The sequence below is a fragment of the Balaenoptera ricei genome, chromosome 11 (genome assembly GCF_028023285.1).
Source record: "Balaenoptera ricei isolate mBalRic1 chromosome 11, mBalRic1.hap2, whole genome shotgun sequence".
Taxonomy (NCBI): Eukaryota; Metazoa; Chordata; class Mammalia; order Artiodactyla; family Balaenopteridae; genus Balaenoptera; species Balaenoptera ricei.
In genome coordinates, this window is record NC_082649.1 from 11,391,244 (window position 1) to 11,418,071 (window position 26,828).

Here is a 26,828-nt window from a genome sequence, read left to right on the forward strand (position 1 = left end):
GCCCTGGTCTGGGAAGATCCCACATGCCGCGGAGCAACTAGGCCCGTGAGCCACAATTACTGAGCCTGCGCATCTGGAGCCTGTGCTCCGCAACAAGAGAGGCCACGATAGTGAGAGGCCCGTGCACCGCGATGAAGAGTGGCCCCCGCTTGCCACAACTAGAGAAAGCCCTCGCACAGAAACGAAGACCCAACACAGCCATAAATAAATAAATAAATAAATAAATAAATAAATAAATATTTTAAAAAAAATAAAAATAAATAAAAATAAAAATAGGGTAATTGTGGATATGATTAGTTAAGATGAGGTCATACTGGAGTAGGGTGGACCCCCTAAGCCAATATGACTGGTGTCCTTATAAAAGAGAAATGTAGCCACTGAGACACACACACAGGCAGAAGGCCATGTGGAGGTTGAACTTGTGCAGTCACATGCTGAGGAGCTACCGGAGTCTAGGAGAGAGGCCTGGAAAAGGTCCTGCCCTGGCACCATCAGCAAGAGCACGGTCCTGCTGAGACCTAGATCTTGGACTTCTAGCCTCCAGAGACAATAGGTTCAGTTTTTTTAAGCCACTCGGTTTTTTTGTTGTTGTTGTTTTTGTTTTTTGTTACGGCAGCCCCCGTGAATGAATACAGTGTCTGAGAGAAATAGTCACAAATATGCACAGGGATATATTCTTTGCAAATTCATAATAGTGAAGCAGAAAAAAAATAGTATAAACAATGTAAATGTTTATCAGTTAACTGATCACAAATAAAATATAGCGTATTCATGCTATGGATATTTAACCTCAGTTTAAAAGCATGTGTTAGGCTTCATTATATTGACATAAAACCTTCAGCAGTCACTATTACTGAGTAAAAAAAGGGAGAAGTTGAATGACCTGTGCAGAACAAAACCATTTAATTTATGTTTAAGAAATGCAAAAGAATACTCTATCCTTTGATACATCTGTCTATGGATATGAATACACAGAACAATGACCAGAAGGATACGGTCTAAACTTTTGACACTGTTTGCCTCTGGGGGAAGGGTAAAGAACCGGGGGGTTGCTAAAGGGATTTTTCATCAGTAATATTTAACTTTTAATAAGAGAATATATTCACAAATTTTCTTTGTAATTAAAAATTAATAAAAACAAGCAAAAAATCATCAAAGGGAACGTAATGTGGCATCCTAGAACAGAAAAAGGACAATAGGTAGAAACTAAGGAAATCTGAATAAACTCTGAGCTTTAGTTAATAACAATGTCTCTATACTGGTTCATTAATTATAATAAATGCACCATAGTAATGTAAGATATTAATACTAGTGGAAGCCGTGTGCAGAGGGTTATATGGAAACTTAGTACTATCTGTTCAGTTTTTCTGTAAAATCTAAAATATAAGGTCAATTCTAAAAAAACTCATCTAGGGCCCTTGAGTTAGAAGAATGTAGATTCCCAGGCCCCGCCTCCAGAGATTCTAATTCAGTAGGTCTAGGGGGAAGCCCAGTAATTTTTGTTCTTATTAAGCACCCCGAGGGGATTCTGGTACTTTGAGTTACTACGGGCTAGAAGAAAAAAAATCAAAGAAAATCCAACCATACCCATTGGGTTAACAAAGCTGGTGCTTGAAGTCTTTTCACAGGTTGGACTGGGAGTTAGGAAGGGAGAGAGGTGATATGGAGCGTGTTTCTACTCTGGGGTGGCTGGTCCAGGAGAGCGGAACTCCCTGTCGTGAGGTCGGCCCCCGAGGGCCCCCGAGCACCTGACAGCCGATGGGCAGCCAGCCAGCCGCACAAGGAGCAGCCTCTGCCTTCCCATCACCACACTTTGGCATATGGTTAGTTCCCCGGCTTTTAACTGTATTTTGAGAATAGTGTTATAAATAATTGATCCTCCCAATTAAAATGTTTTTCTTCCAGTTAAAATTTTTATGAGTGACCTGAAAACATGGCATATTTAGCCACCCTCCCACCTCCCCAACTCAGGCACTCAGTTTATTGTTCCGAGTTCTTGTTCCCTTAAGATAGTACACAAACACGATCGTAACGGTTATTACAACAGATGGTAGGTGTGCGTTAACGTGGCCTCCACCACTGGCTTGAGAGGACGCCGAGCCTCCTCATCTTGGTAAGCAAGGGTGTTTGGCCCCATATTGAGCATGTTATTCACTCATTCATTCATTCATTCATTCACTTATCCTCCCAGCGTTTGTGGAGAGGCTATCGTGTGCTCAGTATCCTGCTAGGTGCTGGTTAGCCAGCTGTGAAGAAGATGACAGATTTGTCCTTAATAAAACTGGTTATTGTTAGTTGGACTGAATTGTCCCTCCCAGTCTCTACAATCTGATGAATGAAGTCACAGTAAAGCTGATAAATTGTTTCAACTGGAAAATAAGACACTTCTATGACAACGTTTAACACAACGGACTCAATTACAAGAGTAGGCTTTTAGATATTCCTCAAAACATACTATCTTGAAGATAAAGATTTCGACTGTTCCTAATACCAGCATTAACCCTCCTGTTTCCAAGTCGGGTTAGTGCTATCAGAACCTCACCACCAGCCTCCAGAATGGCACAGCCGGATTTGGGGCCCTCATGGCCAGAAAGTGCCTGGGGGCACCGTTACCGACATCATCGTACACGTGGCTTTGGAGACCTCCAGCCTCATTTTGGGAGAATACACTGAATACACAAGAACCTTTGCCTTTAAAACACTTAGAATAAAATCATCATCTGTACTTTCACTCATCATGCCCTTAAAACTGGAGGAAGTTGGTAACCAAAAATAAAGCCAGAAAACTAAGGGAGGAGGAAGCATGTTAGAATATTGACGTGAGGATCATTACAGATGCAGGGCACAGCTGGAGTCTATGTGAACTCTTCAGAAGCCTGGGTGTGGGAAGGAGAGAAGAGGAGGAAGAACAGAAGGAGGAAGGCAGAACAGGGGCAACAGGGCTGGAGTGGAAAGGGTTAAAGATGAACAAGGCGTAGCGGGGGGAAGGGAGTGATGGTTAGCACTTTTTGAGCACTGCAGTCACGTGGCAGGTAATGCACACACATCTCTCGTTTAATCTATACAACAGGCTTTGAGAAGAGAACACCAGAGTGCCCTGGGATGCACACTCAGGTGGCTTCCCTACCTGAGGCCACGGCCTTAACCACTGCAGGCCCTGCCCTACCGAGAGGCAAAGAGGACAGCAGCTCAGCCCTCCTTCCATGGGGGCTGGGGCACCTGCGGGCAGGAGAACTCTGCAGTCCAAAGGGTCAGCTCCAGCCAGGTGTCTGCCAGGGACTTGTGGTCGTGCCCCCTGGAGTCTGTGCAGGGACACTGCCTGGCCGTGTATTTTCCCAAAGCCTTTCACTTAGGAGAAGGGCCTCAGCTAGTCTGTGCAGCGAACCTTGTGCAAATTTGAAAAAGTCACCCCACTGGGTGGACCAGTTAGAAAAAGATGTCCCTTCCCTGGGGTCTGTGACTTCAGCCCCAGGCAGGACACAGGGTTTGGGGTACCCAGGGCTGGGCTCTGATGTTTATGCACAAACTGTGCAGCCGTCTTTGGGGCTGGTAGGGCTCTGAACGAGGGAGCAAGCAGGGCCCAGGCGTCCATCTGGGTGGAAGGGCAGCTCGTGTTTTCCCCCCAATGTAGAAAGTAAACTGTGTCAGGCAGCAGCCGTCCTCTTTTAATATCAGGCATTGAATTACTCAAAAGAGCTTTGATTGGGAAGCTGGTTTGCCCCACTCCTATTAATCGAATAGCCAAAGCATAAATTGGCTTTCAAAAGGTAGTTAGAAATGAATTTTATCCTTTAAAAGGAAGGAAAAAAAGATGAAGTGCCAACCACAAATCTTCACAATGGAATACCCAGGAAAGATAGACAGTAGCAATAAATAGTAAAACCTTTGTATTGATAATATGCTTCTCTGTGAGGGTTTCAAAGCCTCTTTCTGTATTTTTAAATATACTCACGCCTCTCAACCTGCCTGTGACATAGGGTGGGCAGGTATTATTATTCCCATTATTACAAGAACTGACGCAGAAAAACGGAATGCCTGGCATAAGCTCATATAACACATCAGCATCTGAGAGAGATTAGAAGGCAGCCGCCCAATGGCCATTCCAGACAAGACGGTATTGCCGGAGAATGACACAAAGTGGCAGAGTAGCAATCAGGGTTTAAGACCCACGTTGCTCACGAGTCTGTTTTGGACGACAATGCTTAGCAGCTGAAATGAACAATGCTCCATTTATTATTATTAATATACATCCCTGTGCCCACATCACGGAGACATACTTCACTGCCTAGCCCTGCACAGGACTGATCGGCTTCCAGCAGAAGCAGGCAGGGCAGGGCTCAGAACCTCCAGGGTAAGCACACGACAAACGCCTGAATGACTGATTGGGTGTTTGCCCGTTAATAACAATAATCATTTCTTTAGGAGCTGACTGTTTGCGGGGAACTGCGCTAAGATTTCATCTTTCAAAACTCTCATGACAACCTTGTGAGGAAAGTGTCATTGCCCCCATTGCACACAGATGTCAGAGGACCCGTCCAAGTCCGTGCAGCTGGTTAAAGGGCAGAGCTGAGACTTGCACCCAAAGGCCCCGCTGCGCTCTAAAGACAGGGGTCTAAACTACTCTGCGATGCTCCCTCTGACCAAAGTGTGTCTCTACAATTTCAACACTGATCCTTCTCCGCATCCTGGCACATGCTAACAAAGTCTGCTGTGAATGAAATCAACTGGATCAGTCAGGGTCCTCTGGAGAAACAGAACCAACAGGATATATGTAGACACACAGAAGAGTGTTGCCAAACCAGACCCGGGTCTGCCTGCCCCCTCGTGCCGTAAAGCCAATCTCCTGACACCAGATTGTGGTGAAGGAAAGCACAGCCTTTACTGCAAGGTGCTCCCCATGGGACCAAGGAAGAAAACAGGCAGCTCATGCTCAAAAGACCCAAACGCCCCAGTGGCTTTCAGGGAAGGGGTTTTAAAGGCAAGCTTAGGGGTGTGTGTGGCAGGGAGCCTGGTCTGCTCGGCGCAGCTCTCTGTTCGGTTGATGGTGAGGTAACGGGGTGATGTTTTGGGAATCTCAGTTATGAGCTTTCTGGCTCCAATCATTCTGGGGGTCTACGTGCTGGTGGGCAGCATGCAGTTAACTTCTTCCACCTGGTGGGGGGTTCAGTATCTACAAAACAGCTCAAGGACGTGGCTCAGAATATTATCTACAGCCCTCGAGGAGGAACTAAATGTCCTTGACTTTGTTTTATGGCCAAACTATTATTATTTTGTCTTGCTTAACTGTTTTACTTTGTTTCTGCATTTTCTCACTTCTCTGATTAAATGTGCACTTTGGAACTTGGGGAAGGCCTAGAAGGCTAAAGCTTTTCTACAGACAAGAGGCAGGGGACACGGGGGTCTGTCCCTAGGGAGGTCCTGCAGGGTCCTGCTTGGTTACAAGAGTTGATTTATCCAGGAATTGGCTCATGTGGTTATGGAGGCCAAGAAGTCCCACAGTCTGCCATCTACGAGCTGGAGAACCAAGAAAGCGGTCCTGTAATTCTGTCTGAGTCCAGAGGCATGAGAAACAGGAGAGCCAATGGTGTAAGTTCCAGGCTGAGTCCAAGAAACCCCCAAACCAAGAGCATTGATGTCCAAAGGCAGGAGAAGGTTGACGTCTCAGCTCAAGCAGAGAGAAGGAATTTGCCCATCCTCCACCTTTTGTTCTGAGCCCTCAGCAGGTGGGATGATGCCCACGCAAACTGGTGAGGCAACCTGCTGTACCCAGTCTACCCATTCAAATGCGAGATACCCTCATAGACGCACGCAGAAATAATGTTTACCAGCTCTCTGGGCATCCCTTAGCCCAGTCAAATTGATACAGAATATTAACCATCACATCAATTTAATTCCTAGCCAAGATTTTTGGTGAAATAGACTAGACTAGACTAGATAATATCAGAGTGCATCTCAGGCAATAAAGGTAGTTATTGTTTTGTGAAACAGTTGTTTCAAATGTGTGTGTGTGCACCTGCGTACTACTGGGTGGTGACATAAAGACTATTTATTGTGGGTCATTAAAGAAAAGCCCGAGAAGCACAGATTCAGGGTCCCCTCTGCCCCTCAGCTGCCTTGAGCTTCCCTTCTCCCCACTCACGGCCACTTCGAAAAGACCCCTGCATCTTGGAACGCACCTCGGTGGTATCGGTGATGTGTTTGCTAAAGATGGACAGCAAAACCCAGAAATCTTCCTTTCAGCTCCACTCGCCTCCTGGGTTTTTGTTTATTTCATCTTTTGAATTACACGTGGGCCTCACGTTGCAGGAGCTGGTGGTAGGGTCTCTGTGATCTGACGTTGATGAGGCAAACGTGGAGTCCACCAGCAGGTCCTGTAGAGTCAAGGAGGAGGAAGACAGGCTAAATAATTAACAATTCAATAACGGAGGCTTGGAGCAAGCTTGGAACTTGCAAGAGTGGAAGGAGAACTTTTAAACCTCTCAACCAAGGCCATCAGGGGCACAGGCTTTGTTGAGTGAATTTATATCTGAGTTAAGCCAGCTGAGGGCATGAAACACGCTGTGAGTTTGATTCAGAGGTGTGTAGAGTGTGCCCCAAGGCTCTCTCCCCCGCTGTAGGCAAGTTTAGTGGTACATGGGGACCATCTGGCCCCTGGGCTGCAACAGAGAAAGAAGCAGAAGGTCCCACTGGGAGGAGGGTCTGTAAGAGGACACTCCTACCCCCCAATCCCATTTTCAGAGTCCCCGTGGTGGCAGTAGGGAAAGAAATGTGAATATACCGATAATGCACAGAGGCTGGGATGGGAAAACAGCTAGCTGAGCGCAGTATTTTCCCGCCCTCTGTCTTCGTCTGCTTGGGCTGCCATAATGAAACACCATGGACTGTGTAGCTTAAACAACAGACATTGACTTTCTCACAGTTCTGGAGGCTGGGAGTCCGAGGTCAGGGAGCCAGTGTGGTCAGGTTCTGGTGAGAGCGCGCTTCCTGGCTTGCAGATGGCCCACGTGGTGGAGAGAGAGTGAGCTCGCTCTGGTGTCTCTTCTTCTAAGGACACCAATCCTGTCAGATCAAAGCCCCACCCTTATGACCTCCTGCAGCCTTAATTCCTTCTATAAAGGCCATATCTCCAAACATAGTCACATCAGTGTTAGGGCTTCAACATATGAATCTGGGGGTGGGGCAGTTCTGTCCATAGCACCCCCATTTCAGCACATACCCTGACACTACACTGACCATCTGTCCTTCCTTCCCACTAGCCAAGACTCAAGGAGCCCTGCCATCGAAAGCAGGTGTGATCTAGGTGGAGAAAGTAGTTACGGAAGTCAGAACCATCCCCATTTGCAGGGAAAGAGGCTCAGCCTGGTGTGCTAAGGAGAATTACCTGATTCTGTTGTGAGTCTCCTGCCGATTTCCCATCCAACCAGCCATCCTTTTGTTTGCCCCGTAACTACTAACTACGATGGGAAATTAAAGTAAACCCCTCCCATCATACAGATCTCCAGAGGATAGGATTATAGGGGTCTTTCAGTCTCTAATTCACACGTTTCCTGAATACTTGCATTTTTAACCAATGTCATGAATGACTTTGTAATTAAAAAAGTAACACTTTATAAAAACAGCACAAAAACACTTTATAAAAACACACAGTAAAAGCGCAAGCCACTCACTGAGTAAATATACAAGGGTGATGAAAGCTCTTGGCTCACATCCTATAAAGTGCTGTGAAAGGGTGGGATGTGGAGAAAGGGACACCTCGGAGGGGGGTCTTTTCCAGTCTTCTACGTTCAGAGGGGAGAGTGAAAAGATTGTTTCTCTACACAAACAGAAAGCCTGAGAAACAAGTTAGCTGTGTGTTTAAAGGTAGTGATGCAGCCCACCTGCATCTAGAGTGGAGGCACTCTAGAAACTTCTAGAAGCTTCATGATTCCTGGGAAGTCCTGTCACCTGGTTAGGTCAGGAGCTACCGGCACCCAACTCCCTTTCCCACCCCACGCAGGGTGGCTGAAACCCGCGACTGCTCACAACCTCGTCCTAAGTACACATAAAGCATCCTTTCCGTTTCCAACGCCGGGGTGGGAACTGCAGCCCTGGAACGCTGAAAGGGCTTGATTAGAGCCCTAAGTGTGGGTGGAGGGAGGCCGCTGGGCCTGGGCTTTATTAAACCGTAGCTCTTCCCCGTTGGCACCTCGTTATTGCCAGGGCTGTTGTGAGGCTGAATGAGCAGCACATGAGGCTGAGGGGAGAGATTTCAGAAGGAAGGATGAGTCCAAGTACAGGAGGAGGAGCTTCTGCTCGTCACCACACAGAAAAGCTTAGGGCTAAGAGTCGCATAAAGTGCACACGGCACAGAGAGACTCGGGGATCGAGCCGGGGTCCCTGGGGATCTGGGCCACGCTCGGCTGCAGCCAGCACTGGAACCCCATGTCTGGAAACAGGGCTCCCTTGTGGGTTTTGAGAAATGATGAAGCCCTGGCTTTAAGGGGCCTCCTTCCCACAGGGGTTTCCGGTGCTTCTCTGCCAGGAGCTGCGGATGCTTCCAGCAGGGATGCCACCAGCAACCCAGGCAGCCCCCTAGTTCCTGAGACGTTCTCCTGCAGGAGGCAAATCTTCACTTTGCTGCTGGGAACGCCCCACCAAGCAACAGAGGGGAATTCCACTTCATACTTTCTTAAGGTGTGAATGAGCCTAGGTCTGTGGAAGTGCTTTGTAAACTGTGAAAGGCCCAGCAGAGGAGGGAACACAGAGGCATTATGGTTTCTCGAATAAGGTGTGTGGATTTCCCAGCCCTGTGTGTGTCTGAACATGCATGAACCCTTCTGACCTGCTCTCAGTGTGGGCTCACTCATTGCTACAAAGTGCTCCCTCTGCTTTGGTTTTAAATTGCTTTTTCAAACCCAAGTTCCCAAACAGGGACATGATTTAAGCAGTTGCAGAAGGTGGCAGCTTGGGGAGGTGGGAGGGACGGGTTGTGGTGGGGTTGGTGGCTCGGGCATTACTCTAGTCTCACTGGGAAAGGGTACCGAGCCCCTCGGGGTTTGCCCCAGGGGGCCTGCCCTCTGAGCAGGGCCCTGCACTACAGCCTTTGCCCTGAGCCTCTTCTGGCTTGGGTCCCTAGTGGAGACAAGTGGCTGTGAGAGCCTTGGGGAAGAGTCTCTCCTCTATCAATACCGGACAGAGCCGTGACTGTCCCCCCAGGACTGGGACAGCCCTGGACCCCAGGGCCTTATCTCAGTTCCCTTGAGATGGGTGGTGAGTAAGGTGTATGTTAGGAGACCCAAGCAGATGGAGCCCTTAAAACCACAAACGAAATCATGATGAAAGTGAGAAGAGAAAGGAAAAGGAAGTGAGGGATGGCCAAGATCAGAAGCTGGGAGGAGTGGGGCGCTTCATATTAAGCCTGAGGACAGATGTGCAGGGTTTGCTCTGATGTGGAGTTGCATCCCCTCTTTGTCAGAATGTGATGCTGTAAGACAGGGCAACCTCTACGAACACCATTCTTTTAAACCCAACAGGACACCTTTTGCCACAATATCTTCTTCTCTCCTTGTCTCATTGATTATTTATGGAGCTCCTAGTCTGTGCCAGATACAGTGCCAAGCAGTTAATAAATATTATCATGTACAACCTTCATAAAACCTTGTGAAATAGACATTTTAATCCCATTTTATAGTTGAGAAAAACTAAGTTCAGGAAAGGTCATTGTCTTGGGCAGGTAGGTGGAAGAAGGCCAGGATTGGAACTGGCCTTTTCCTGAGTCCTGGAACTCCTTTTCCTGAGTCCCTGATCTTTCTACTTATGTATATTGTCCCTCCTTCTTTGTTCTCTTTCGTTGCTAATTGGCAAAAGGTCATGATGATCATCATTATCTTTTTTTTTTCTTGGCCATGCCACGTGGCTTGTGGGATCTTAGTTCCCTGACCAGGGATTGAACCCGGGGCCCCAGCAGTGAAAGCACCAAGTCCTAACCACTGAACCACCAGGGAATTCGCCATCATTGTCTTTCTTAAACTAATACGATTTGAAAGTGCACACTCAAACTGTGTTCACTCAGTAAGGGCTTATTGAATTCCTACTGTGAGCCAGGCATCATACTGGCACGGAGACACGTGAGCCAGGAACCCAGAGGGAAAGCCCATCTCCCGGTAATGTCTTCTCCTGATATATTGCATCATCACCACGCCTGTTAGGGTTATAGGGTATAATCTGAACAAGTGCGGGCCAGGAAGACTTAGAGCTGAAATGCCTCTCCTGTACCATCAGAATCATGTGGATTTCTTAGGAAAATACCTGTAGATAAAATAGAGATTTCTGTAGTGGCCAGAAACCTGGGTTGTGGCACTAGCATTGCCACGTAAGTAAGCTGTGTGACTCACTGGGCCTCAGTTTCCCCATCTGTCCAACCAGGGGGTCAGGCCACGTGATCACTATGTCCTTCTCAGCTCTAATATTTCACCAATTTAACCGAGTTTTCCACTTCCATCCACTGTCTAGGTGAATGAATCCTGAGGCCCATTTTGAAAATGTGAGCTGTTGGCATGTTTTTCTCATCCCTAAGCCTTAGGTTCTCCTGGTGACATATGGCTTAATCAGTTGTTTTTGTTTCTGCGCCTGAGTCATTTGTCATTTGCAGATGCTTTATCTTTGTCATGGTTAGTAATGTTCACTTCTGTAAGAGATAGGCACACACCCAAAATCCAGAGGTATACTTAATTATGAGCTATATATTTCCTTTGAAAAGCAACCAACAAATCAAGAAACTGCAAATTGAATCCTTCTTTCAATGTAGCAGAACTGCTTGCATTATTAAGAGAGAATAAAAAGTAGATGCAACATATTTTTGTTTGCTAACTATGCATTTTTGTATAACCAGATTATTTTCACGTGAGATGAAAGAACAGTATTTGAAAATCTACTCAAGTTGGTACAGTTTATTTAAGATAGGGGCCAGGCACAAAAAAATTTTTTTTCCTAGAAACTTCAAGAAAGTCATTTTTCTCTTCCTGGTGATTTGTTGATTGTCAATAGCTATACTCATTCTGTGCCAACTCTACATATTAAACAGTATCTAATCCTTAAACAATCCTTCAAGAACAGCTATTGCTGTGTCCATTTTGTGGATGGGGACAATGGAGTTCAGGGAAGGTACGTCATCTATGCAGGTTCATTTGGATGGAAGGTGGCAGATGTGGGGTTCAAGTTCTGTTCAGTGTAAACCCAAATGGTTACACTTTCTCTGCCTGGAAGGGAGAAAAATGGACGCATATCCAGATGGTTTCAAACATGCCCAGAAATAAGCAAGGAGAAAGTGGCTTCTGTAAGGCTTTCTCCACAAAATCAGGAGGAAGAGTGGGCTAATCTCAGCACAGTATGCCTTTATGTGAATTAGTAAAAGGTACCCCTTCCTGGAGGGTGCACCCTCACATGCCAGTGGCTTGTTGTGTGCAGGAGGGCTGACCTCCGACCCCTCGTATAGGGAACCTTGGCCTAAGGAACACCTTGCACATCACTACCCTATGGACGGAGAAGGGGAGGTATCAGTAAGACGGGGAGGGGGGAACCAGGAGGGTCTTGGAATGTTGGAACGGCTGGAAACCAGAAAAGGATGGCAGTATTTATTTTATGATCTTCAAATATTTATACTTCTCACTCTTTCTTTCTTTTGCAAATAGTTTAGCGGGCAGAGGGAAACTCTTCTTATGGTTGAAGAGGTTTAGCTTGATTTCCAGATGCCAAGTCAGTTAGAGTGTGACCACACTTCCCAGAGCTGGTCTGGCTGAAAGCCAGGGAAGAAGTAATGCAGGGTTCTTATCGTTACTAGATTGTCCCAAAGAAAGTTCAAGGAGTCTTACCTCAGAGGTATTTGCTTCTAATAACTAGGCTGCCAGTCTGGTAACGTGTTCCTTGGACTGTCTGCTGTCTCTCCATTTCTCCATCTCCTCCGCTTTCTTTAGCTCTTCTGGGTCTCTGCACAATCAATCTGTGATGTTCGGGCTTTGATTAATCATAGTAATAATACTGTAATAATAATCCAAAGATAGAGATGAAGGAGATGAAGGAGGAGGGAGAGGAGGAAAGGAACTCAATCACATGGACTAAACCTAGGTCTGTTGCAAATGGGGAGGATGAAGGAAGAAGGGGATGGGACTAAAGAGGAGAAAGAGTTACTTTCACAAATAGGAGGCCACTTTGAATGTCAAGGGACTGACCAGAAAACTCAAACCGTGAAGTGTTTCCTCTGGAAATTATCTTAATGATTCAATAATAGTACCTAACATTCGTAAAGATGTTGCATTTCTCACATGCCATCGCATTTACTAGTAAGAGCAACACATACTAGTCAGATCTGTCAGATGCGTGATAACAGATGCCCATTTTACAGGTGAGCAGACTGAGGTTAGAGAAGTTTAGTAACCTGGACTTGGCTAGGGACAACTCCGTCTTACCACTCGTAGAGTTTTAGCAACTTGGGGGCAGGGCCCAGCCTAGGATTTGACACTGATAGGTGTTTCATAAGTGTTTGCTTTAGGAATAGGTGAATTAAGTTATACATTGGAAAAATAAATGAATCTTGTTGCAAACATAAGGGAAAAGTGTGTGTGTGTTTGTGTGCGCGTGCGCTCACACTGTGACAAGGTAGTGGGGAGGGGAGCAGGAGGTGAGAGTTATGGAATCTGGGGAAGTGGGCCCATCTGTTTGCTGCTTGGAGCACCTCTTTTTTTTTTTTTTTTTTTTTTTTTTAAAGATTTATTGATTGATTGATTGATTGATTGATTGATTGCTATGTTGAGTCTTCGTTTCTGTGCGAGGGCTTTCTCTAGTTGCGGCAAGCGGGGGCCACTCCTCATCGCGGTGCGCGGGCCTCTCACTAGCGTGGCCTCTCTTGTTGCGGAGCACAGGCTCCAGACGCGCAGGCTCAGTAGTTGTGGCTCACGGGCTTAGTTGCTCCGCGGCATGTGGGATCTTCCCAGACCAGGGCTCGAACCCTTGTCCCCTGCATTGGCAGGCAGATTCTCAACCACTGCACCACCAGGGAAGCCCTGGAGCACCTCTTATAGATCAGAGAGAGGAAATCACTGGTGACTTTTGGCATCAAAATGGGATGTGTGGAAAACTTCTCAAAGCCATTCAGGCTGAGATGGCGGCATAGCCCTGTCCACTGTAAGAAAAACTGCCCCCCAAAATTTGGAGGGAGCACGTCAATTTACTCCTTCTCTCCCCTTCCCCTCTATGAAGCCTCTTGCCTCCTTCTGTGGGTCCAGATCGCCAGACAAATAAACTGGGGGTGGGGGGGGGGCAGTGGTCAGTGGAGCGGGGATGTGAAAGCCCTCTTTCTCCATCTTCCAGCTTTCCTTACCATTAAGTTGTGGGTTGAGACCGGTTTAAAAAAATTCACATAACAATTAAAATAAGATACTTTAAAAAACAAATTCCAGCATATGGAGTATTGGCTCTCTCTCTCTCTCATTCTCCCTCTCTCTTTCTCTCCCCACTTCCTTTCTCTCCTTCTCTCCCCTCCCTGTACCCCACCTCGTGTATTCCTTTTATTCCGATTTATCTGTGTTCCCAATGAGCCGTTCCCACCGAAGCTGGAGCCCTTCCTCCTGAAGGTACACCTCAGGTGCTCCAGGGCACGCCCACTGTGCGGATTAATCAGCCCACAGCACCATCTGTCATGATTTAGGCTTAATTGGAAGATGGACCTCACAAAAGGAGACTTCAGATGGAAGGAGGGGGTGGGAGGAGCAGCTGAGGAACCAGCACCCTGACAGCAAAGGCAGGAGCTGCGGGCCCCTCCCTTCAGGAAGGAAGCGAGCAGGCCCTCAGGTGCGAGCCCGGCTCCAGGTCAAAGGGGAAAAGAGGCCTGCACCTGGGTGTAAGGGGCAGGGCGGCTCTGAGGAGCACCGCGCCTGGCCACGCTGGTGGCAGGGAGAGGGTGAGCCATCCGCAGGAGGGCTCTGAGAGGGACAGATTAAATGGGAGTAAAGTCAGCATGACCGTGTGAATTTCAGCTGACTTCCAGATTACTCTCCAGGACACTCTTCAATAGCTCGGGGGGGGGGGTGGGGGGGAAAAGGAACAGAGAACTAGGTCCTGCCCGCCCCCCCTCATTATACCCACAGCCCCTCCCGTCACCTTTAGAAAAACAAGCAAACTAGGTTGGCCAGCAAATTCAGTTAAATTAGGCACATTTCATTCTTGCAAAATTGAAAATTCAAAAAATTGGCTTTGGATCCACAGACCCTGCAAACCAAGGGCAAGGTCATCTGGTTACGAAAGCCTGATTTTCCCATCCTTGGTGTTTCTCCTCTAAATTGGGTGCTGGAGAGATGCTGTGACAGCTCTAAGCCACTCTGTTACCTTTCTTCCCGTAGAAAGTTTATCCGCCTACCAACGTACTCAACTTGCTCTCCAGGGGTGGATGGTAATTGTGAGTGCATGTTGGATTTATCACACACACACACATTATTTATTGGTGTGAGAGCCATGTCATACCCTCCAGCACGTGTGCACCTTAGTGACTGGGTCATGCTCATATTTATGGGGACCTGGTCACATGGTAGGCACTCAGTGACCAGTATATAAAAAGCTAAGTAGTTGCAGGGCAATTACAGGGCTTCTGACACAATACAAGATATACATGCTAAATCTCTCCCTCTGTTTTGAGTGGCTTCGAACATTTTTTTAATACTACTACTCAGAGCTCTTTCTTAATATAAGTACAGAATTACAACAACCCGCCTCATGATTTGCCATACAGTAAAATTTCCTTAATTGGGCCCAGCATTTTGGAATTTATATTAGTTAAGACACGATCTTATTGGGTAAGAAGTTTGAATGAAAGGTTGTAATTTCGAAATCTGTAAGTTTATGAGATCTACACTTATTAAACAATGTTTGTATAAATGTAATCCTAGATTCATTTAGCTAATTTTCCTTATTAGTACCCCATTCATTTCTGAAGTTATAGCAAAAAAGAAAAAAAAAAGAAAGAAATACTGTAACATAATTATCAGTATTTCTTTAAACAAATCCTCGAGTAAGAATGTTTTTTTAAAGATTAATTCAAATGAGCCTCACAATCTCCCATTTCTCAAAATAATAAGATTTTACTCTATTTAATTCCAGTTCCTTAGCAGCCTTCTTTATCCAGGGGAGAAATAAGTTAGCGGAAGCCTTGGGAAGGAGACGTGGTGGTTCAAAGTAACAAAGCTGAAGTTACGTGTTTCTAGATGCCGCTTGGTAGATGCCATTTCTTCTTTCAGACCTACTGTGGCCAGGAATCACTTCACCTTTTCTACTGACTACAGCTGCCCCTTGATTATTGCATGTGTTCCCTTCCCGGTCCGGTTATTACTTTTCCTACAGCAACCAAAAAAATGTGGGATTGTCACCTTCCTTTCCCCACAGCTCAGGAGTCTGGGCACATTTTGATGAGGCTTTGTCTAAGGAGGTGGGTAGAAGGAGGTGTCATAAAGGAAAACTTCTCCCTCCTCTGGGGAGGGAGAATCTCCCCTCCTGCTCACCTCTTCTGGGAAGCCTTCCTGGAACCCTCACTAGGTCTGGGTGAGTTGTCTTTGATCTCTTAGTGCACTTAGGGGCAACATGCAAAGAATGGGAGTTTTAGAGCCTCATACCCCAAGTCTGGATCCCAGTGCTAATATTTATAGCAATGTAACCTTAGGCAAGGCTCTGAGCCTCTTTCAGTCTATTTCCTTAAACAAACGGGAAAATAAAACTTATTGGAGGGTAATGGGAGGATTAGAGATAATATGCTTCAAAATAAGTAGTACCAGAATAGTAAATACTCAAAAAATGGTAGCTCTTTTTATTATGAGAGCACTTCCCACACTGTTCTGTGATCATGTTTACCTGTCTGGCATCTCCTCAGGACTGTGAGGTTTTTTAGAGGATATTTCTCTATCCCTGGACCTTGGAACAGAATCTGGCACAGAGGGGACATTATGTGAATGTTTTTTTTTGGAAGAGTGCATCAATGAGTCCACGAGAATGCCTGGATTCATCTTTAAGCAGGCTGACTTGGTTCGTGCATCATGCAGCAAATTTATTTCTGCAGACATATTTGAGATTAGAGAGACTATTCTAAACAATGAGGAAATCAGAAAAAAGGAAAAGAACAAAGAAATTGGATTCAATATTTTGGTCCTTAAAATGTAGCATACCCATGAATCAGGATAAGACTCACTATATGAAAACAAGAGGTAACTGGCTATATCACAGGCCAGATCATGCACATTTTGTGCATTCAAATGATGGGTGCGAAATGAAAAACTGAAACACAGAAGGCTTTTTCTCTCCCTCAGCCCCCGGCATTTCTCATTTATTGGCAGGACAATCACTATTTTCCTTCTAGGTACCGTTCATGGGAAGCACTGAGATCTTACAGAAACTTGCAGAATGAACGGTTGTTGGCATCTCCTTGGGAAGAACAGAAAAAACCCAAAGCTTTGATAGATTTTAAACTGCAACCCTCCTGGGATGCTCTAAATGGCTCATAAGTACAGCTGATGGAATATTGCCTACGTGTATTTTCTACTTACACTCACCTTTGAGTTCTTTTCTGGCCCCTTGAGAATCAATACACACAATAACAGAATTGCTGATGTATTAATCTTTTCTGCTGATCTAAGCATTGTTTTTCCTACCAAAGTGGGAATAGGGCTGGAGGAGGAAGTGAAATCTAGACCACTCTGAAAAAAATGGGGGGAAAATTTAATTTCCAGACTTCAGGAAATACACTAAATATTTCTCTTTTTTCTAACCTCACTAAGGCATCCTGATGGAGTGCCCCGGCTGGCCCAGAGCCATGGATTTCAGATTATCACCAGCATCCCCTATCTTGGTTTTGTGACCTTCTTAAGACAAAGTTTTAACTCCAGGTAAAGCCTGGGCCAGAAGTTCCATTAGAACAATAAGCCTCGTTCTCTAGAGCCATGGCTCCTGCCCAAAGGTTTGCATTACCATTCTGCAGCCTAGAATGGCAGAGGGACAGTTTTTAGGTTTTGAGAACTTTCGCCTGTGAGTATATTTTATTGGGGAAACTGATGGTGAACATCCACAGGTGGGGAAGGAAGGAAGAAGATCTCCACTGGAGATGAGTCCGAGAAGGAGAGCCCCATTACCTAAATTCTCAGCGTGAAATTAGCAATGCCATATTGTGCTAAGAGGCGGTCAGGGGAAGAAGCAAAGGAAGAGGTGGTGAACAGGTTCTGTTGTACCTTTGATTCTCTACTCCAGCTTCTCTTAGAGATGAAGAGATTGATAGCAAATGGAGGGGGAGAAAATCAACTCCTTTATTTTTGTTTTGTTTTGGTTTGGTTTCTCTTCCTGCTCCTGCTTAGAAAACTAGTCAGATTCTGATCCAAAAGATACACAGCTGAATGGCATGTGACTTCCTCCACCTCAGGGTGAGGCATGAAGTCAAAGGGCAGGGGACAGGGCGCATGGTTTCGGGGTAAGAGGGTGCTGGGCTTAAGTGGCAGGACCTTGGCTTCTTGGGTAAATTGCTTCACCTCTAGGACTCAAGATCCTCCTCCTGAAAATGGCAGCAGTCACATCAGCTTCTGCCATGGAGGGACACCTGCAGCATTAACAGGAGAAAAGCAGCCATGTTTAATACAAGTTTTACACCACGTGGGGTCCTTCATAAGGAAATGAAGCCTGGAAGAAACGGTTGAATCTGGGTGCTTTTATCCTAAGTTTGATGAAAAGTGGACAGTCGTGATAGGACAAAGAGTACAAGGTAAGTCTAACAGACTGGGGGAAACTTAGCAAAGCCTGTGTGTCCCTCTCTGTGTCCCTTCGTCTTAGGAGACAAGGATGCTCCTCTCCTCCGGGTTTAGGGAGGGCACTTCTCACATGAGAGTTTTATGACCTACTTCAGGGGAAAGTCAGAAAGTCCCTCCTGCACGTGCCATTTCCCAAATCCTTCAGCTTAAAGTGTTCAGTATGCCAAGGTGCCATATTTGGGGGTAGCGTGTCCTGAACCCCATCACCAATTTGTTGTGAGGATTAAACAAGATAATGAAAAGCAGCGGACTCTGTTTTGTTTTGTGACGACCCTGGGGGAATCCCTCATTGTGTGAGTCCTGATGGGGAGGCAGGATTCTGGCCCCATGGGCAAACTGAACCTTTCAATATTCTGGGGACAGTGGCAAAGTCACTCCTGGTGGCTGCATCATGGGTCCAGAGTTTGACAGCGGCAAGGTCCCAGCCAGAGGGATCCCGTGGCAAGAGCCACTCTGTGTCCCCACTGCTCAGCCTTCCTTGATTTCTGCCCATTTTCAGAGTTTTCGGAGCTCAGTTCTCTAGCCTTCTATTCAGTGAACTTCTGACACGGTTTCCGTACTTTCCTTTTCTGCTCACAGTTAATAAGCTGGTATCTTCTGTTTGAATCTAGGAACGCTGACCACTGCAAACGTGAAGTGTATGATACCGCCAGAGCACACAGCGGGGTGTTCACCCAAGCAGACACTCAATACCTGGTACCTATTGCAATTATTAGCCTAATGGCATATGACTACCTTGGCATTCCAGGAATTCATATTTGATGCTTCAACTATTCAGATGTCCATGGTGTGTCATATTTTGCTGGGATACCAATTTAAATTGCCTTTGGAATACGCATTAGATTATTTCTTAATTGTTTGATTTTTTTACAGGGAACATATATCATCTGTAATCCTCAAAAATAATAAATATATTTCCATTAAAAAACACACGACTTTGATTTGAATTATATAGACTCATAAGCAACAAAGTTTTGGTGATTTACTGACCTCAAATTAATGACTAGCTGGCCTAGGTTATAAGAGAGAGAAATGTATTCTGTAATTATATTCTAGAATGGTACCCCATGGATGATCAGGATCTTCTGGTAGGACTGACCAACTCTAAAGAAACTTCAGTGGCTAAAGAAAGAAAGTCTAAGAAAATAAAGTGTAATATTCTGAATGAAGTCCTGGGTTATAATCTATATTCAACGAATAATCTACTAATACAGACACTTGGTCCATTATCAAGCTTGAGCATGTATGGACCAGCACCAGAGCATCTTGTCAGTCAGCCAAGTCCTTGCTCCTCAAAGAGTGGTCCCCAGGACAGTAGCACCAGCATCGCCAGGGAGTTTATTAGAAATGCAGACTCTCAGGCCCCATCCACACCTACTGCATCAGAATCTGTATTTTACAAGATGCCCTGGTGATTCATAAGCATATTAAAGTTTGAGAAGTATTGATAAGTAACTTAGTCATTAACAGCTGGGAGAAATGTCAGGGCTAGTTTCCCCAAACTAGATGGCGATCAAATTTACAACCCGTTTCCAGGCATCAGTGATTTACTCTGGGGTTGCTAACCTAAGTGAGTACTATACTCTTTAAGGAGGTAACTCAAGGAAATTTCCGTCTTACCTCCTATAAAATCATCATTTTTCCATATTTTTTTCCCTTCAGATTGACAGGTTGAGGGGAGTAGAAACCTCTTTTCTGCTTTATCTGCCTCTGGCTTGAAGTGAGAATGTAAAGGGCAACAGAGAAAATCATCTTAAATTGTCTACATCGCTGAAAAGTAGTGATTTCATCTTTTGGGGTGGGACTGGGTCAGCTCGAATCTTGCTTATGCCATTTGTTCAGGATGAGAGGTTTCTGCACAAGAAATAGCTGAGTATAATGGGGAGAATGGATTAGATCCTGAGGAAGCCATTATCATGGAGTGTCAGTGAATAAAATTAATGTGTATTTTTAATAAGTCTGTAATTACTAATTCTACAATAGACCATATGGTCTGTTCACTTTCGTGGACTCAAACACTTAAGCCCTCAAATGCCGTTTAGTTTTAAACACACACACACATCCACACACCTCTTCCCCTCAAAGAAAACAAAAGAATTGCATTTCTAGCACCATGACATTTCCTTAAGGAATAAAAATTCAAATTACTATCGAAGCCATGACTTTTACACTCGTGTCTAGAAAGCACAGTGACGCGTTTTTGCCGTGCCTTGTACCCTGGGCCTTCTCTCTTTGTGACTTGTTGACTCAATAGTGTGGGCTGAAGGCAGCCTCACTGTGCTAAGTTTTCAGCTATAAGCGCTGATTTCCTTGTTTTTGTGAATTTTTGAGTCAGACCTGGCATTGTTATTTAAATGGATCATTGGATGTTTTTCATATTAGAATTCCATTAAATTGAGAAACAAAGAACCCTCTGCTGCTTTCAAGGAGAAAATGCCTTCATTTTCCCACTTCTAGACTGTAAGTATTTTTTAGTCAGGTCTTTTTATAATAGTCTCATGAACATATTTTCAGAGACATGCCTGCATTTTATGACTTCATTTGGGTTTTTTAAAACTTCCGATTAAGCAATGCCCCTAAAAATTTTTTCTCTACTCTAAAAGGCTGCAGGAAGTCTCATGTTGCTATCATTGCCTTAGAAGGGTTCCACAAAAAATTGGTATCTTGCAACACATTCTTAAGAATGGGGTAATAAATGCCAGCATGAGGGGGACAAATCAGTCAATTTAAGATGACGGTGTACTTTGTAAATTCATTAACTGAATTTTTAAAAGTCAATCTGATCACTATGGACAATTTCACCTTTTAAATAAGCAAGAGATGTAGCGTTGATGAATGGGACGTGGATCACCCAGGCTCACAGCTTGTTCATGTCAGTCCTTGAGTTGGAAATTTAGAAGAATTCTCTGCGATTTGGAAAGACCCATTCCAGAGAAGACCTGGTAGACAAGGCCTCCATTTACCTTTCTTAAGTTTCTAACCCAATGCTTTCAGCAATCAAGAAGAAAGGGCGATCAGACTTAGGACTTAGGCTGTCCTGTTATAATCTTTTCCTTTGCATGGGATTGCACACAATCACAGGGTAGGAAGAGGTGCTAAAGATACCTGTGCCAAGCCCTGTATGGGGAGCCCCTGGGGACCCCGATTCTTGGGTTTCGTCTCTTTGTCCCCAGCACATGGGCAAGTCCAGGACTCAATGTATCTCTTATCTATGGAGCAGCTAGAGAGTCAAACCTGCAACTTTACATTAGCGCCTCCCTCTTAGGACCACCTCTCTCTAACTGGAGCTTCTAACTAGACATCTGATTCTTCCTTCATACTTGAGAGAGGAGCTTCAATAAACCACTAGAGAGCTGGACACATATCCTCTGCAACTAGGAACTCATGGAGGATTTATACCAGATTCATCCCTGGGAAGAGCTTCAGTGACTTGTGGTCACCAGAAGGAGGGCTGTGTCATGGCGCTCCTCGCAATGGCACCTGAATCCTAGGGACCCGAGATGCAGCCCAGTTTGGTACTGTTGGTCTGGGGCTGTTGTAGATGGCATCCTGCAAGCATTTAAGAGTCGAGAAGAGAGAACACATAAGAGTGCCCACAAGAAAAAGTCAACTTGAAACGTCTGTACGGTCCAGAGATCACGATGCCATCGTACGACAGTGTCATTCAGTTAAGAACTTTACTATCTCTGTTTCCTTTCCTTTCTACCCCAAAAGGGTAGAAATTGTAGCCAGTGGATGGTGGGAAGGTTGACCAGAAAAGGTGAGAGTCATACCCTCTCCCCAAAGAAAGGCAGTACAGTTGCTGGAGAAGGAGGTGTAGTATCTCAATGGGGTTCAGGATGCACTAACCCCAAATATGGCACCTTGGCATAGTGAATATTTCCAGCTGAAGGAGTTTGAGAAACCAGCAGTAGTGGGAAGGTCACTCTGACCTTTCCCCACCCTTCTCCCATGAAATAGGTCATAAAGCTCTCAGGTGAGAGGAGCCCTCCCCGTACCTGGAGGAGAGGAGCATCCTTATCTCCGAAGACAAAGGGACGCCGAGAAAAGTCTGAACCCCTAGGCCTGGCCAAGTCTCCCCCAGTTCACTACCCTTACCTCATACTCTTTAACCTATCTTATTCCTCCACAACTGTCTACTCTTCATCAAAACTAGAACAATACTCAGGGCTGTTTCTTCAGGGCTTCATTTCCTCATGAAGGCTCTGTGTCATGTAAAACTTATAGTAAATAAATTTGCTCACTTTTCTGCTGTTAACCTGTCAGTTTCATGTTCAGACTCAGACAGGGACTCTAAGAGGACCCTGCAATCTTCTCCTCTCCTGCAATCTTCTCCTCTCCTGCAATCTTCTCCTCTCCTGCAATCTTACCGTGAATACTGAAGTTGCTCGGTGTACTGGGCTGCACACCATTTGTTACTAAATTAACGGAGAGACATGGCTGAGATTTCAAAGGAACGTGTGATTTTTTTTCCATTGCCTGAGAGTAAACAGAAAAGCCATGGGCCGTGGAATGTCCTCACTTTTATTCCCAGACAAGGTGAAGTTTCCCTGCTGGGTGGTTTAAAAGAATAAAGGTGTCAAAAATATTACACCCCTTGAGAACTGGGTGATTGGTAAAGTGGTTGCATGCTCTGTTTCCACTAAACAGAAACCCTTGGGCTGAGAGCAGATATTCATGGAATCCTTTAACAAGTAGTTGTTGGCACGTGGCACTTGGATAGCACCGAAGAGTAAAGATCGACAAACCCTACTCTTTGCCCTCAAGGAGCTGATGATCTACTGGGGAATGAGGAAAACTGAAAATGAAGATGACTTTTCCATGTGCTAAGTGCTGCTACAGGGTACCCAGAAGCACCTGACCTCTCTCAGAGGATGACAGACAGCCTTCCACTGGAAGTTAAGCTGAATTTGAGACTCGAGGGACCAGCAGGTATTAACTGGCAACAAAGAAGAAGAAAAGAAAGAAGGTACAGGGAGGATAATCAGGTTCTGGGCAGAAACAACAGCAGAGGGTGAAGCCCACAGGTAGATGAGCAGGAGCGAGAAACTTGGGAGTTGTTTATTTGCTTGGAGTGTGGAATTCAAGGTGAGGAATAGCAAGAAATGAGGATTGCGAGACAGGCAGCATCACAACCGGAAGAGCCTCATAAACCACACTCAGCTGGGATTTTCATCTTGGGTCCATGTCAGTTTTTAGCAAGGGAAGGATCAGACTTGCACTTTTGAGTAATTTCTCCAAAGCAGAATAAGAAGAAGAAAATATTAGATCCTTTAATCACATTGTTTAAAATTGCGCCCTTTAAATTTTTCTCGTTCTGTATGCTGTTTACACATGCGCTTCATATGGTAGCAATAGTACGTGCCTGTCATTTATAAATATATGCACATTTGAGGATGCAGGGACAATTGCTTTAGAAAGGTCTCCCCTGCTGCAGTAGATGACAGTGTGGAACGTGGGTTGGAGGGCAGCAAGGGTGGAGGCAAGGAGACTAGTTAGGAAGCTGTCGTGCTGATTGAAGTAGGAATGACAATGGCATTGAGGATGCAAGGAAGTGGCTAAGTATGAAGCCGGCTCTAACGTCACTTCAGGCTTGCACGGGTGACTGTTCCATCAGAAACCTCGGCACCCACAAGTGAGCTGACAGATGAGGCGTATAAAGAGCACAGGATGTCAGAAGATCCAGGTGTCAAGTCCTGGTTTCCTCACTTAAGATGTGATTTGGGCAAATCATTTACTTTCTCAGCCTTTGTTTCCCCAACCATAAAAATCGGGCTGTTGAAACATGGCCTCACTACTTCCTGGAGCGATTGTGTTGACTCACTGGAATAACGAATAAGAGGTGATTCTGAAATCGGTGAAGCACTAGACACACAACAGATGTTATTCCATATCTATCATTCTTCCATCGTAGAAAGATTCCACAGGTTCTGTATTTCCGCGTGTGCGGTGTCAGGCTCCACCTCTAATTCTAACAAGGGAAACAATTACCCTGGTACTTAGTAAAAGCCAGCATCGTGTGTCAAAAATAGAAATAAATGGGTCCAGAGACCTAGTTATGCCCTTTCCTCCCTGGGAAGGGCTGAGACTCAGTTTCCTTATCTGTGAATGGGGGAGAATGGCAATCTCTCCTGCCTACCTCTCCGTTGAACTCAGAGGGAGTTGTGAACACACACTGAGCTGAGGCCAGGAACTCTCTTCGGCTCTGCCTTTCCCACAACTTCCCTGGGTGACCTCTAACAAGTTACTTTCCTCATCTGCAAAATGGGCAGACGATTTGTATGACCTTTCAGTTATGAGATATCATTATTCTATTAAAGATGAATGATGAGATGAGATGAAATACAGAGCACGTTCATGACAATTGTGCATTAATTTTTCTCTGTTTTGCCTGGTTCGGTGGGGAGGAAAGGACGAATATGTTGAAAGGGGAATAAAAAGTTTACCACTAGAATTATCTGCACATTAACCAAGGCATGGAAAATGGAAGAAGCTGTGAAGATCTTCTCAATATGCAGAGCCACCAGGCAATCAGTGACAATAAAATTGTGAATTCAGCAATTCCATGCTGGGTTTTAATTTTCTGGCACTGGCGTGCCCATTATTTAAGCATGCATTTGGGTTGGTGCCAGCCTGCCCCTCTTCCCCACGGCGAGGGAGGGGTGCTGAGAAGCTTCCCCCATCACACACCAGCGGGCTCGGGACTCCCACAAACCCGCTACTCTTGAAAGGTCAGGAAAGGGAGGTGGCACAGCAGACTTTATAAATGACAAAGAGAAGCTGGGGGAGAATTGGTGAAAAATGAAGAGTGTGGAAAAGGAGGGAAGAACTAGAAGAAACAGAGGAATAGAATTAAGGGGAGGAAGAAGACAAGACCATGATGGTCAATGCTGTTTCACGGACAACAAGAAAGGGAGAAATTAGGTGTCAGCATAAGGTATGAGAAGAGGATGGAAGATGGGGATGTACAAGGACTGCATGGTCCAGATCCCTTTCTCTTCCCTGGTCAAGGATGCAGTCAGGTGACACCTCCAGCTGCAGAAACTTTGCACCTGCCCGTGTCAGCGCTGAGCCTCTTCCTGGGCACCTTCCAGCCAGTGGTGAGGGTCTAGGGCTTTTGCCTAATGTGAACCCTGCCCTAGAGCTCCCCGCTGGGCTAGCTGAGGCTTTCTCAGAGCTGCCTTTACACGGAGACTCTTCCTACCCAATCTGCCTTCCTTCTCCCCGATGGTGGTTTGTTTTATATGTCAACCTGGCCGGTTGACATATAAATAGTCCCCAGTTATATAATTACACTAATCTAGGTGGTCCTGTGAAGGTACTTGGTACATGTGGCTAACAATCTCTAATGAGATGATTTTAAGTAAAGGAGATGAACTTCCACAACGTGGTTTGGGTCTCATCCAATCAGTTGAGTGCCTTCAGAGAAAAAACTGAGGTTTCCTGGAAAAGAAGGAATTCTGCCTCAAGGCTGCAGCATTGACTCCTCCTAGAGTTTCCAGCTTGCCGGCCTGTCCTACAGATTTCAGACTTGTCAACCCCCCCCCAAATCACATGAATCAATGCCTTAAAAATAAATCTCTTTGTATATAAATATAAATATATATAAATATATAAATAAATATATATATATATATATATGGAGATATATATAATATATAGCTCTCCTATTTGTTCTGTTCCTCTGGAGAACCCTGACTCTCTTCTTTTACAAGCATCAGACCTGTAGTCTGAAGGCTCTCCCTACTTGCTCCTGCGCCCCTCCTCTTTACCTTCCATGTTGTTACCCCAATAAATCTCTTGCACTCTAACTCCATCGGGCCCTCTACTTGCTGAAGAAGCCAAATGCTGAAGAAGCCAAATGCAGCCAAATGCAGTCTGGACTTTCCAGACTATGTCCTCATTTTTATTTTAGAAAATCTGGGCATAATTAGCCACAGGATCTTATAACACTTGAGTGGGAGGAAAAGAAATGGAAGAAATATAGTGTAAAAAGAGAAATGAAAGGAAAGTCGAAGGCTAAGAGAAACATGGGGTCGCAGCTAGGAGATGCATAAAGGAAATTGCCTTTCCCCCAAAAAATGCGGCAATGTCAGATTTGGAAGTTGTTTTTAAAGCCCAGGGGCTTTTTGCAAACAGTGGATTGGGAAGACACCAGGCAGGAAAGGAGAGGAACAAACACACACTGGTGTTTGTCTCTTGTTTGCTTTTGCTTATTGGAGAATCCATTGAAAATGTATATTTCCCCTTTGCCAATTGCCATCTCTTAAATTACCTTACTTAAGAACACACACAAAAACAGTATTCATCGCATCTGCTTCAATTTTCTCCTCAACGTTTATGGATTCCTCTGCGTGGCTTCTTAACAAAATGAGACTGAATCGTAGAACCGTCTGCTATTGCACAGATCATCTTTTCCCTTAGTTGCTTTACTTGTGGTTTATATAGAGAGTAACCTGGATGGGTTGATTCCAGGGACCATCTGTGATACAGTGATGAGGTGAAGACAATATGACCGGAGCAGTCCGCCGTACAAGGCTGGGAAGGAAACGGCAAGTGCTAATTAAAGCCGCTGGACCTGTATCCTGGCACAGCATTACCTGACAGCCTCTGAAGCTGGATTTTCATTTCTGAACTTGTGCTGACTTCCCTTAAATCTGAAGAGCTCCCATTCATTCATTCTTTCATCCATTTATTTGACAATAGTTAACTCAGGGCCCAGCAGGTGCTGGGCACGGTGCTGGATGCTGGGCAAGAAAAAGAGCCTCCTTGCCTGCTCACAAGGCTTCCGGTTCTATTGGTTGGTGAATGCTTACGAGGCCGACCGTGTTTCTGGGTTGCTTCTTTCACAAAGGTGTAGCTAAAGCCAACTTTAAAACCTTCCGTGTCCTTCCCCCAAGGGTTGTTGTGTGGCAGCCATGCAAAGAAGGCATATCGAGGATGTCCCTCGGTCCACATGGTCAGGGAAGAAACCACAGGCCTTACTGGCACCACAGTCTTTTTTGTTGAAAGCCAGTTGGC

The 26,828-nt window shown here is 45.3% G+C and overlaps 1 long non-coding RNA gene across 3 annotated transcripts in view; it reads left to right on the forward strand.

Moving 5' to 3' along the window:
• The window catches only part of LOC132374357 (uncharacterized), a 223,358-nt gene that overhangs the window by 118,211 nt on the left and 78,319 nt on the right, over nucleotides 1-26,828 (forward strand). Inside the window, exon 4 of one of the 3 annotated variants that reach the window (XR_009505652.1) lies at nucleotides 4,423-5,925. The exons of the other annotated variants lie outside the window; for them this stretch is intronic. This is a non-coding gene — a long non-coding RNA (uncharacterized LOC132374357). Of the gene's footprint in view, nucleotides 1-4,422; nucleotides 5,926-26,828 lie in introns of those variants that run through there. 3 annotated transcript variants of the gene reach the window in all.